This window comes from Blennius ocellaris, assembly GCF_963422515.1.
Source record: "Blennius ocellaris genome assembly, chromosome: 22".
Taxonomy (NCBI): domain Eukaryota; kingdom Metazoa; phylum Chordata; class Actinopteri; order Blenniiformes; family Blenniidae; genus Blennius; species Blennius ocellaris.
The window spans coordinates 5,484,624-5,495,669 of record NC_137671.1 but is presented as its reverse complement, the minus strand read 5'-3'; positions in this window follow the sequence as shown (position 1 = coordinate 5,495,669).

The following is an 11,046-nucleotide window of genomic DNA, read 5'->3' as shown; positions in this document are numbered from 1 at the left end:
CACCAACTCCAGACCAGCTTCAGACCAACTTTATAGCACTTATACAGGTTGATCACACTGACTGGCCTTGGAGTTCCTCATTGGAAGACGGGCAGTAGATGGTTGAAGTGTTTTCCCGGTACACTGGGATCTCCTCAGGAGCAGCTTGCCGTTCCCAGCCTCGTGAACTCGCTGCTGTCAGGCTGACAGATGGACTCCACTCTGGCGGGTTCTGGATCAGCTAGCAAAATGCGCCATGAGAAAAGCGCTATGGCCATAAGCTCCTACAGTCGTAGTAAATAAACACTGGTGTGAGCAGATCGACAATAACAATGGGCGATTCGGAGGGTTTGCGCCGCTCACTTTCTTTTATGGTCCCAACAAAGTGAACATTTTGTACAATTTAAGTTAAAATTACTGTTTTTTGTATAATACTTTAGTTGGGCATTGAACTTGTACTGAAATTAATTAATCTTATTATTGAACGGAGGAGCAACGATGTGTTTTCAGTACCGTTTATTTAAAAAAACCTAAAAACTTACACCATATGGGGCAAAGGGGGGGGGGGGGGGGGTGATCTTCTATATGTTATTTGTTTCTGTCCGATGGATGGATCTTGTCCAAAAATTTAAAAAAAATTAAAAAACCCTTTGTGGGTTCGTTTCCCCTGCAACTCCACCTGCAGGTCTTTTCTCTCATCGCCTAGAATGCATTAGGAGATTACACCTCCACAGCTACATCCCAACATGTGGCGCCACCGATTCCCCCTCTCGCCCTGCGCAGAAGCGACACGGAGGCGATTTCACCGAGGGTCAACTAGCGCCACCATCCGGTTCCACCACGGTGCCGCAAAGTCTCAGACCTTGTGGCAGTGAGTGGAGGTGGCTTCACCTTTGCGGGTGGGGGCGGGCGGGGTTGGTGGGGGCGGGGGGTTTGAGTTTCAGCTTGGTATCCGGCTGCAGACCGCAGAGAGGACGTCCTGGTGTCTCAGTGAAGGACAGAAGAAGAAGAAGACGAAGAAGAGCGTCTGCGGAGCCGCAAGCAACACCCGGGATATTTGAGGAGCCGTCATTCTGACGCCACTTTTTTCCTTCATCATGTTCAAGCCAGCCTCCTCCTCCTCCTCCTCCTCCTCCTTCTTCTCTCCTCTTCCTACTGCTCCTTTTAGAAGTCCCCCCCCCCCCCCCTTTTCCAGTTCAGGTTAACCATGAATAGGATCCCAACAAGTATTTTCCCAGAGGGATCAATAACGTATACTTTTAATTCTGTACCGTGCTGCTCATCCTACCGTCTACAGTTTTGTGTATTTCTTGCGATTTTGTGTATTTCCTCTATTTCACGTCTTTACAGTTTCTTCTTCAAGATCCATTCTTCACCGCGTGGACTTTGACTCTCTCGTCTTCTCATTTCAGCCTTTATTACTTCATTATTGATTTTAGTGTAGTTTGGCCACGGTTTCGGTTTCAATTCATTAAAAAAAAAAGAAAAAAGGTTGCTCTTTTAACCATTCAAGTTGTGGTTGTAGTGGGACCTTCTGAGAACTGACTGTCTATCTGAGGCAGACAACCGCCGCAGTCTGAGGAAGCGTCCACGCTCACCGTCGTTCATCACCCAATTCGTTGGATGTCAGCGAACCTGTCAGTGAGGGGAGACCTGTATGACCCCCCCCCCCCCCCCCCAACACACCCGACTCATTCAAGTTACTTCGTCGGCTCACGCTCTTCACTACACTGGTCTGACTCGACTAATTAAAAAGTGGCCCGATTCAAATTGCGTCCACACTTCTTCCGGCCCGAACAAACGAGAATGAGCCTTTAATTGGTGCCGTCACGACCAGCCGGTGTCGTGGTGCTGCTGGTTTCACGGACATGTGACGCCCTCCTGGTTCGGACACGTACGTCACCTGGTGTTGGCGACACAGGCCAGCACACAGCTCCACCCCCCCCCCCGAGGCTCCAGAGATGGGAACTGACAGATGTGATAAACGGCTGGTAATAAATCGTCAAGTTTGTTTTCTAGCGGAGAGGGAGAAGGAGGGGGGGGGGGGGGGGGGCTCTTATTGTCACGTAGGCAAAGGACTGTGTCCTTGTCAAGAACCTAATTACCTGCAGCAACAGAGCAGAGTGGCGGTGATGGTGATGGTGGGGGGGGGCTCATATCCTTATTTCCTCCATCGATCCTGTGCGACAGCTCTGAATTCACATTTTGTTAGTGGGAGAAAAAAAAGAAAAAAAAATCATCCCAATGACCTTCAAACCATCATTCACATCCTCCACGTCGTTAACGTCCTTTACATTTGTCGCACATTGTTTAGATCCAAACCGTCGGTCCAGCCAGATCGTTCACACGATGTCGTTGTTCTGGATTCTGACATCATGATAAACACTCCATTAAGGCTCCATTAAACCCAGGCTTGATCTGCACTCACGGGATTCTTGTTCGCTGACGCTCGTACTAGATTACACTTGCCTTTGGCACTGGATTCTACTCTACTGACCGGCACCGAATTCTAATTTACTGACAATGGATCCCACTTTTCGATATTGGATTATGCGTTAACGACAGGTACTGGATGGTAACACCTGGAATCAGGTATCGGATCCCAATTTCGTGACTTGGGTACTGATTCCTATTTGCTGACTGTGGTACTGGACTCGACTTCACTGGATAGGAAGGTCCCACCACTGATGACATTGTAAGGAAAAGCTTTAACTGCAACCAGAACATCTGGTTTGGGTCACCACAGAGTCACACCTGAGTTTGTTGTTTATTCCTCTGGCCTCATTATCATCATCAGCTCGTCATCGGCTAATGCCAACATTGACATTAGCATGTTTTCAGAGTTTCTTTCTGTCCGGATGAGCTGGTGCATCCTCCATGTATGACTTGCTTACTGTTGTTTAATGAGCAGCCATGAGTGTGTGTGTGTGTGTGTGTGTGCAGTGAGGCGACAGCTGCAGCATGCAGTCAGTCCTCTAAGTTTAGCGCGCCGCCTGCAGCATTCCTGCTCCTCCTCTGGCGGTGGGAAGAACAATACGGCGGCTCAGATGACCGGGGGAAAAAAAAAAACGTCCTGCTGTCGCGGAGTGACTGTTCAGGGAGTCACAGAGCAGCTCCACTCGACAGGTAACCGGCGGGATGTTCAACAGGCGACCACGAGCCACACCTGAGCTGCTGAACATCGCCACACTGAACAGGTCAAACCTGAAGCACACTGATCACACGCCGCCTGCGGCCGTCGGTACTGGCTTGTGTAGTGCTGCCAATCAGCAGTCCGTCGACTTCGAAGCCTCTCACAGTAGGCTGACTTTATTCCCTCTGGCATTGTACCCTGCCTCCGTTTCCCCAGATTTGACTCCCATTACTCTTCTTCCTTTACGCTTTGAAACCCTCTCCAAAGTGCCAGACGCCAATCGAACGCAACCATTTCTCCCACTCAAGGTAGTGGCGACAACAAACTGGCGGTCAGGCCGAGACCCCGATGAGGACGACCGGCATGCGGATGAGATTCCCCGAGAGGGTCAAAGACGTTTTTTTTCCAGAAATTCTCAGACCACGTTGGAGGTGAACCTGCTGGACGTGGAGGTCCCGGGCCGGTGTGGTTAACACCTCATCTGCGGTCATGAGGCCAATTGGACGCACTGCCAAATTCTCTGAAGGGCCCTTTTTTTGGAGCCGACTTACTACCGTGAAACGAACATTCGATTTGGGAGCATCGGCGCTGGTGGACATTCCTGCAGTCAGCGGTTGCGCGCTCCCTCAAAACCCGGGGACGTTGCGGCATTGAGCTGCATGACAAAGCGTCCCTTCTTTTTTATGGACAGGCACACCTGTGCAATAACCTGCAGTCTAATCAGCATCCTGACATGCCACACCCTGCGGGTGGATTACCTTGGCAAAGTACAAGTGCTCACTGAGAAAATCGGCCTTTTGAGTACGTAGAAAAAAAATGTTAAGATCTTCGAGATCAGCTTGTGAAGAAAACGGGAGCAAAAACTAAGGTGTTGCCTTTATTTGTTTGAGTCGTGCGTCAATCAAATCCACCATCACTGCCAGTTTGTTTGCTCTCTTGTCCATCCGCTGCCGTTTAAATAAAAGTGCGTGGAATTGAGTTGACGGTAGCACAGCTTTCTTTTACGTGGTCGAGTAAATTCCCGGACATGTTTTTAATCACAGATTCGCTATGAGAATGAGACAGATGTTCCTCCTTCTCGGCGTCTGATTCCTTCCCAGTAAAGGAAAAATAGCTTGTTTCTATCATCACTCAGTTTGGAATCAGCATTATATAAATAAATACATTGAAAATAGAGCTCATAGGATTTCAATTTGCCCAAACGTGACAGAAATTGTCTCCATGGTGCATCTAGATCATGGAGTTGGGGGGGAAAATCATCCTGTCAGTTATTTTTTTATAACCATAGGCTAACAGGAAGTGGACACTAAGCAGCTAAATGAGTGACTCACATGGACCCCTCCTGTTTATAGAGACCGTTAATGTGTTCAATGACTTTATGATACTTCTTATCAGCAGTCCTGAAGACGGACGGTGAGATTGAAGTTAATAATTCACTGCTTGACCTGAGAGCGTTAACATATTGGTTTAACGTCCTGCTGAGCTTATGAAAGCATGAAGTTTAATGGTTTATGTGCAGATCCGGTTTAGTTCCGTCCTGTCACACATAACACTGCAAACCGTGTATGAGTGTGTGTGTTCACTGGATCATCAGACGTTAACGAGCAGGAGAATGAAAACAGACCTCCTCCCTGATAGTTCTCAACATGCAAATGTCACCTCCCAAACCCACAACCGGGAGAAACATCGAGTTCACTTTCTGTCTGCAATTTGGAACATCGAGGAGCAGAAAGAGTTCAAATATCAGGTGTGGGAAGTAGGGATAAAAAAAAGGACAGTACTACAACAAGTGGGTCTTGTTCCAGCCATGCTGGAGGTGATGGTGTTGCTGAGGAATGACTGTCTCTGATTAAACACTGAACATAGACTGACTACGGACCAATTACAATTTAATTCATATATGTATATAGAAAATATAAGACAATCATCTCTAGGAACTTTTGCAGAGAAAAAGCACAGGTGACAGGGGAAGATGAGAAACTCCCATTGAACAGGAAGAAACCTGCAGAACCAGGCTCAGGGGTGGCTAGGTAGGTAGGTAGGTAGGTAGGTAGGGAGGTAGGTAGGTAGGTAGGTAGGTAGGTGGGTCGGTAGGTAGCTGGGTAGGTCGGTAGGTCGGTGGGTCGGTAGGTAGCTGGGTAGGTAGGTAGGTCGGTGGGTCGGTAGGTAGCTGGGTAGGTAGGTAGGTCGGTGGGTCGGTAGGTAGCTGGGTAGCTGGGTAGGGAGGTAGGTCGGTGGGTCGGTGGGTAGGTGGGTAGGTGGGTAGGTAGGTAGGTAGGTAAGTAGGGTAGGTGGGTAGGTGGGTAGGTAGGTAGATCGGTGGGTGGGTAAGTAGGCAGGTGGGTAGATAAGTAGGTAGGTGGGTCGGTGGATAGGTAGGTAGGTAGGTGAGTAGGTAGGTGGGTAGGTAAGTAGCAAGGTAGGTATGTAGGTGGTTTCAAATTAGTGTAAATAGAGGGGGGGGGGGGGGGGAATCTGTCAGAATCTCTCAGGCCGGCCACCAGAAGACTGCAGATGTAGTCGAAACTTGCCGGGTAAAAAACATCTTTGCCTACAAATTTGTCACTTAAAAAGAAATGTTATCCAAAAGGTCTGATAACAGCCACCGTGGTCCGGAGGCTGCTGGACCATAAGTTAATCTGATCTGGTATTGAGGTACTGATCACAGGGAAAATGGTGATCAACTGTCTGGTTGGGATTGGATCTAACAAACACGTTGGTTTACGTGAAGCCACAGTAACGATGTGGTTGACAGGTCTGCAATAGACTGGTTTTAAAGACTTCTTACAGACGGAGTCCGGAGCCTCTGACGGAGGCCTCTGGTCTCAGGACACGAGCAGGTGCCGAACTGCTGGGTTTCGTCCTGGTTTGGCAGCATTCAGCCTGTTATTGGTCAGCAGGTTTATTTTTATCGCTCTGTGCTCAGAAAGGATAATAGGTCCTGAACAAAAGTTCCACCGGCTGTGAGTCAGTCCCTCTTTATTCTCCCAGAGCGAAAGTCTTTCATCTTTAGACACCAACAAGACAAAACCTGGCCTTTATTTACAAATAACGACTGAGAAATGATTCTGTTCTGGTTCCGCTGTGCGGGAGCGAACAGAAGGCACAGGTGTGTCGACTGTGACTTTGCGCCGTTCGTTCGGGTTCCCGAGAGTCAACCTGGATCCCCCTCAAGCCGATCGATCACGTGGCTTTCACCTCTGCAGGCGACTCGTCCTCCACAGGAAGTGCAGCGTGCGGCCGTCAGGATGCCGATACACAACCCATCAAGGCAATGGGGGGGGGGGGCGAGGACGCCGCGGGATGGATGCTCACGCTGCGGCAGGAAACCCGACCGCTCCAACATGAAGTGTCACCATCACTCTCCCTCACACCGCGTCGCGGTGTTTAACGCCATCCTCAACCTTGCCAGTGCGGGAAGGTTTGATCTTCGGCGTTCCGGGCGGATCATTCGAAGTGACATTCAACTCTTCCTGCGCGGCGCTCCGGATAAACTGTTTGTTCCCTCGCAGTTGCAGGAGAGTTCCTGGCTCCGTCGCGGCCGTCTGCGCCGCGGCGCGGGAGGTCGGCCATCTGTCGGCCGACACGAGGGCGGTTGGGGCGGCGGCTTCCAGACCCGGGGGGCCTGGCTCAAGCCTTCCCCATCCCGCCGGTCCTCTTCCCACCGCCATGACAAGGTTTCCCCCCCATGGTCCCTGGTTCCACCCCGTCACCCCTCGGGTCATTCCAGAATTGTTCTCTGCGAGCTCCATATCTACGTTCTACGCCTGAGCAAAAGTTAATAATAACATAAATTTCCAATCCAGTTACTGTGATTCTACCAACTATAGAATAAATATTATGCCGGAGCTGAGCCAACGAAGCTCCTCAAAAACGTTTGACGCTGTCAATCGTAAAACGAGGTGAAAATCATGTGGGGGTAAAAAAAAAGAAGCACCAAGCTTCTTTATATATACAGGTGAGAGAAGGCCAGGGTCGACCATCATGGATCAGACTCAAGTTTCAGGCTGTGCAAAAGACGATCCAGTCCGAAAACAAAGGCCAGCACTTAGTAACAGGGCGTAAGAAGGATCAGCGTCCATGGAGAGACACGGAAAAATGGCTGAGACAGTAAACAGGAACATCTGTATCCAGATGAGCCCAGGGCTCTGAAACCTTTCCCAGCAAGAGAGCAGTTTTTGTCGCTTTCCACGAAATAATTTTCTTCTGGACCCGTAAAACACATATCATAAAAGATCACACGGCCCAATAAAGTCAATTATGTAGTTTTTTAAAATGTACATCCACGACGTTTCATGACTACAATTTAGAATTTTGCTGTTTTAGCTTTTCCAGCAGTTTTGACCTCGACCTCTTGACCATTTGTTTTTCTAGTCATTCTACTAGATTGAAGCGATTTTAACCGTCTCACTCATTTTTGCTCCATCCTCAACTGTTTCAACCATATTAGCTTGTTTTTCTCATAATCCTCCTAACACTTTGATTTTCAGAGTTTTTTTTATATAAATTTGAGCAGTTTCTCGCTTTTTTTTAAATATCAGTTTTAGCCTTTTTGAAAATTAATTATTTTAATATAATATTAATGAATTTGAAACTAAATTTGTATATTTTTAAATCAACAAAAAAGAAAAAAATATATGTATAGGAAGAAAACATCTGGAGTTCCAGTCATTCAAAATACAACACAAGGAGAAAACATCAGCAACATTGAAAAACGATGTTCCCTATGGTTTTATTCAGCCGTCACACTTCTGAGCAGCAAAAACACAATAATAATGTACCAATATGAAATAATCGTGTTTAATGGGGCCTATTGGGACGTTATTGACCTCCAACATGTTTGAGGTTTTCAGACAACTGAGAAAGACGGATAAGTCCCATCAGTCACGTGACGCCATCTCGTGGTCGAGAGTGGAACTGTAACATCTTTCATCCGACCTTTCTCTGTGTGTGTGTGTGTGGGGGGGGGTTTCAATCAGTCTCTTCCTGAATTGCAGCACATCCTATTAAGTGATCCAACATTTTATCTAACTCATTAAATACTTTCCCTCCATACAAGAAATGTTGACATTACACAACCAAGCAGAAGGAAAATACACCAAACCGATCTTTTATTTGTGTGGAACTTTAACTATGATCTGTTCGAGATTAAAGCATAAGTGCTGAATATATAGCTTCTATTTGTTTTATGTCGCATCCTAACCAGGTGTCCCAGGAGAAGGCTGCAGTTAGGAAAGAGGAGAGGAGAAGCTGAGGTTTTAAACAGATGACGAAAGGATACAATTCAGATCGTACAAAGACACTGAGTGACGTGATTATCAATGTCATCGTTATCAAAAATACTCCACACACTCAACTCGCACTCACGTTTGTAGCTGGATATAAAGGAAAAAAGAAGACGAGGCGAACAGCCTTGTGACTTTATAATGGCGATACATTTACAGTTAAAAAGAATATTGAATTCCTTTTCTTTTTCTCCACACAAGGTGAGAGATGTTTTCAAAGCATCTGTGTGGCGTTGGTATTGTCAATACCAGCTGTTTTTCAGTATGATATAAAAGAGATTTGTGGTATTCGTGGCTACATGAAATACAAGAAGCCATGAGTGGGAAAAAAAAACATAAAAACTGATGAAAACCCAAATAAATACTAACACCATGAAATTTTGATCGAATAAGCTCTTACAAAAAACAAAAAGAAAAAAGAATCAATGGGGCCTTTCCGTGGGCCTGGTGTCATACCATGAGGTACTCCACCATGAATAAAGATTAATCGCATATGAACAAGGGATTCAAGTAAAATTGATTCCCTAACTATCCATTTATTTAAATCAAAACATAGATACCGTTGATTGAGCAAACCTGAAATGTTAAATATGTTGCTACAAGCTACAGAAAAGGTAAAATCGCTTTCATAAACTAACAAAATAAACACTCAGGTTTATGTGACAGCACATGAAAAGCTGCAGATTTGCATCTTTTACTGAACTAAAAGTGGCCCCAGAGTCATTTCCTGAGGTGCTCCTTCAAAATGTTTGATTCTCAAACACACACGACTCTCCTTTAATCGTACAAATGTTCGACGAACAAAAAAATGACATTTATGGCTCAGTTTTAGAGGGAATTCTCTTTTGGAAGCGTTTTCTGTGTTCGTTGTCGAAACATCAGAAAAACCCCCCTGACGAGACTTTGGTCTTGGGCCTCATTGAAGTCTTTGTTCTGCGGTTCGCCTCTGTACCGCCGCCTCGGGTCAAACCAGCTCTCTACATTTCTCGCTATAGAGGTTTGTGTACGGCTTTGCATATGAATCTGTTTGTGAGTAAACCACTAAATAATCCTCTCCTCCAGGATTTACCCCTTCAAAGTGAGCGGGCGGGGAGAAAAGAAACGCTGAAGATTTCCCGCTCAGATGATAATAAAGTGAAGCCACAGAGTGAAAAGAGGGGGGGGGAGAGATCTTGTTGAAAATGAATTATGGATTAAAAAAAACAGGAGGGAAGAACTTGATGATGGTGCTTTGACTGCTTTTGTCAAGGGTTTGTGTGGGAAAACAGCGTCAAAACACAAAGTTAAACATAAAACATAAACTCAAACGAAACACACCAACATACACACACACACCTCGAAATCTTTCATTTAGTTTAGAGAGTCTTGTTTAGTTGTAATTAGTTATCTCGATATAAAACAATGACAGAATGCGTGAATTAATGAGTAATTCGGACTTTGCCATTTGTTACTTTGCTGATGTTATCTTTTGTGGATTCGAGTCTCTTACCTGGGAACTGGCCACCGACTCCCAAGTTGGAATAGTACATCTGGTAACCTGGGAACTTCCGACTGGAAAACTTCCGACTTCCTCCAGAACCTTATGCCACAGCCAGCATGCTTCTACATGACAAAGTTAACAATGTTATGAAAAAAAACAAAAACACTGCAGTTTATTTATTTTTTGTTAGGTACAACTCGAGATATTGTTTGTATGTTTTTTTTTATATGAAGTAAAACATAAAACGTCTTCATCGTGTTCGCCTTCTCACCTCAGGACGACGATGAACGTGCAGAGATTCATAGTTCCGAGCAGCACTGAACGCACCACGAGTGTCACTCGGGCAAAACCTGCTCCCAGTGTGCGCATGCGCAGCGTCCTCAGGCAGGTTTACCTGTGCGTTCCCCGCGTTCACCCCGTGGATTACCTGCACGCGACCTGTCGATTGCCTGTATGTGACTTGGCTTCACCCCGACGATTACCTGAGCGTTACCTGTGGGATTACTTGAACTTTACATTACTTGAACGTTACCTGTGGATTTACCTGTACGTCACCTGCAGGTTTTACCTGTTTGTGAGCCTCCAGGTGAGTTTGTGACGAGTTCAAGTGATTTTTTTTTAAACCGCACGAGGAAGGAAAAACAGATTTCTGACGGAAATGTTCAAACTGAGTAAAAGCTTTTTCTCCTCTTTCACCTCCTCCTCCTTCTCCACCTCTTCCTCCTCCGTCTCCTCCCCCTCTTCTTCCTCCTCCTCATCTTCCTCATCCTCATCAGAGATGAGCAGCTCAGACTTGCAGAAGTTTGCGGTTGAAGGTGAGGTTTTTTTTATGTTTCAGTTTTGTTTGTTTTTTTAGTTTAGTTTAGTTTTGTATGTGTTTGTTTTTACTGTTTGGAATCACGATTTCTCTTTTTGTAGTCGTTTTTAGTCTGTAGAACTACAAACATGAAGGTTTTTATTGACTATTTAATTCTCTCATGTTCTCAAAAGGAGAATTCGTTTGGGCTTTTTTTTTTCTTAATGCTGATTTAATCTCTATTGTGCAAGAAATAATATCTGCCCTCCAAATCCAGTTCTTCCAGTATGTCACAGAGCAACACACAAACTACTGCGGTTTGGATGTTTTCGAGGGTTTCTGGAAAGGAAATGTGTGTTTTGCCTCCTCTACT